This window comes from Oenanthe melanoleuca, chromosome 8 (genome assembly GCF_029582105.1).
Source record: "Oenanthe melanoleuca isolate GR-GAL-2019-014 chromosome 8, OMel1.0, whole genome shotgun sequence".
In the NCBI taxonomy this organism is placed as follows: Eukaryota; Metazoa; Chordata; class Aves; order Passeriformes; family Muscicapidae; genus Oenanthe; species Oenanthe melanoleuca.
In genome coordinates, this window is record NC_079342.1 from 27,855,028 (window position 1) to 27,858,359 (window position 3,332).

Consider the following 3,332-nt stretch of genomic DNA (forward strand, 5'->3'; position numbering starts at 1 on the left):
CCAAAATCCATCTGAGGGAATGTCATGTCAGTCCCGGTTCCAGGGTGTCGATTCCAGCTGTGAGCACCCAGTCCAGGTGGGCTCTGCCACCCCCACGGGCAAGGACTGTCCTCGCCCTGAGGGCACACAGGGAACTCCCCACACCCCAGGCACAAGGAAAACTTATTTAAAGGCACCGGGAGGACACGGAAGTCAAGGCTGGGAGGGCCCAGGGGTGTTATCTGTCCCCGTCCTTCAGTGGGAACACACGGATTGCTCAACAAGTGCTTCCCCCAGCACCCAGGCTCAGCACAAATGTGTGTCCTACCCACTGAGGTTCTTCCAAACATAAACCAGGGAAGGTATTTTTACAGGGAAGTAAACATGGCGTGTTCTCCAATTTGAGTCGTCCCCCAAGAAGTGGTGTTTTGTGGCAAAGGGGGTGTTCTCCCTCACAAATGTTACCCTGGGGAGTGGGAGCTCAGCTCATCAGTTTGGGGGAGCTGAGAATAGGCCTGGCTTGGGAGCACTCCTTTAAATCCCAGATGTGCTCCACAGGGACAAAAACCAGGACAAAGGCTGCTCCAGAGGGCCAAAAATGGGACAAAGGCTGGGGTTTGTACCTTGCTTTCTCTCTCTCCCCAGACAGACACAGGCTCGTGATGGAGAGTGAGTCACAGAACACGTCACCAGCAAACAAACTCTAGTAACCTCCTGTGAGCTGCATTTCACACTGCAAATGGGAAAGTTTTCCCCAAGCCAGGAGAACTTATCCACTAATCTCTTACTGGCAAGTACACTCTTTCCTCCTCCTCCTCACGACATCAAGGCTGTGCTATGCACGATATGTCCCCAGGTGCACCTTGAAAGGTCACCTCAAAACAAGGTACAAAGTTACAATGGGGTAATAAAACATTTCTGCCACTTTTCACCTATCAGACCTGTTACTAAAATTTATTTTGACCAACACACACCCCAGACACACATTTAAATTGTAGCTGCTGAAACTATCAGAAATTGTTTTAAATATCTGTGGGGACTTTTGAGCAGAGCCACAGAGTGGAAAAAGTCCAAAAATTATTTATTTTGCAATGTGTGATCATCCTATTATCCCATCACTCACATTTCATGCTGTTTAATAAGAAAACTTGTAAAAACGTAAAATAAAAACTAAAAGCCTTATCAGTGCTGAAATGCAATGGGTGAGTGCAGCAGGAATTTTCACATAAACTCATCCCTGTTCTTAAGAAGTCAACTTTAACACAGTGTGGTTAGAGATACTCTCAGGTCAGGCTGTATGTGATCTGTAGTGCCCTCATGCCAAAAATGCTGTGCCAGCTATTTACAATGAAGTTGTGGGGCCAGCATTGGCTGGGCAAGCAAGTGTAAACAATATAAAAATCAAAACCCAACAAAATAGTCAATGCACAATGTACAAAAATATAAGTTTCAACAACTTCTTGTTGAAACGGTTTTATCCAATTAGTAAAAGCCTGACTCCGGGTGGTAGGAATATGAGATTCCTTTAATAGAAAGAAAAGTAAAGCTAACCTCCAGAACAAGTTTGCTTAGCTTATTTCGCCCTGAAGAGGCTATACAGAGGTGCCACCTCTTTATTGGCAGCACTTGACAAATCTCTCGGGCCAAAGCAGTGCAGTGTGACAAGCACGGAGCTCTCTCCCTGGGCTCTGGGTTTTTCCCTGCCGGAGCTTTTTCACACCTTCTTTCCCTTCTCTTTAGAGGCTGTTTACCGGCAGCTCACCGAAAAACAAAGTGGCTGCTCTCCTTATGGTCCTCCCCATTATTTACAAGCTACTGGGAGAAGGCACTGCTGCCTCTGCTTCCTGCCACTCACGCCCATCATCTGCTATTGTCTTTCCCACTCTAAATTGCTGCCTTGTTTCATCAGCGGCATCACTTACCCGCTTGTCGCCACGGTGCTTGCAACCCTGATTTTCTGGAGTGTTGTACATTAATCCTCGGGTTGCATTGCTCAATGATTGCCCAACCACAGTTGTTCCTGAGCACTCCTGGCTGAATCACCGCGTGGTCGTTCCCATTGTTGACGTGGGAACTTTGGCCCTGATACCCCAATTTCTTGCCTCAGCTTTCACCTTCCCAGCACCAGCCAGCAACTTGACTTTAGAAGCACTGCTTGTTTCCCTCCTTTCTCTTTCTTTCTTTCTTTGTTTGGACAATGCTCTCAGGCATAAGGTGTGATTTTTGGGGGTCTTCTGTGCAGGGCAGGAGTTGGAATTCATGATCCTTGAGGGTCCCTTCTAACTCAGGACATTCTATGTTTCCTTCTTTCCTTCTCTTTATTTCTGTGCTGGATCCTGCTACTTCCTGCCATTTTTGGCACTGCTATTAAATAGATGTGATTAATGCTGCCTACTTTTAATTCTGTGTAATTTATTTTCTATTTGAAGAATTTTGGTATCAGTCAGCCTAGGGAGTGAGCAGCTGTGGCTCTTTCTAATGCCCACATTTATTGGCCAGGATGATTAATTCCTTTAAAACTTCTATCTTAGCTTTAGTCACTTGAGAGCCTCAAGGGCTTTCACATATGCCAGCAGATCCTATAATTAACTGTTTAAAAGAGTGGTTTAGAGTTTTCCAATGTGCAGGTGCAATGGGAACATCCTGATGGATAAATGAAGGAGCTCCCTCAAGTGGTGAAAAATATTGTTACCTGTTCCACTTAAATGTTTTCCTTTTAAAAACATGAAGAAAAGGACAGCGATGTCAGATTTAGAAATCAAAGCCAGTTATAAATGTAGCATTGAATGAGCTTCCATTTTTAAATAACCAGAAATAATGGTGTGCATGTGTCAGGGTCCACACCACATGCGGAGTCCTGATAGGTTCTTTTAGGGATCTCAAAGCGCAAAAGACACAGCAGGGGACAAAACCAGTTTACTTTTGCAAAAGATGCACTTTTATTTAGTGCCAACAAAATGCGATAGAGGGACAGAGAGAGAGGGAGAGACAGAGACAGAGAGAGAGAAAAGGGGTTGGGATTATAGCTACCAGACGGGCAGACGATCCTCGTGGAACCAGCCAATAGATGTCCGTTGCCGTCCGGGGAGATCTCCGGGGTCTTCAGTTTGAAGGTGTGTTTTATAGTCTTTTCCAAGGCGTCGGGCGACTGGCCAAAAGGGAGGAAGATTTATGGACTATTGTATGTGGAGATCGTTGCTCAAAGAAGCAGGTGGAAACAGGACGGTCAGTCCTGCAGCAGCCTGCGTAGGAACAGCACACCGTGAGCAGTCCATTGTTCTCACACCTGTGGGAGCAGATCGGCCCTGGTTGGGATGGGCACCGCCTGAGAACAGTCACTTGGCATTCTTCTC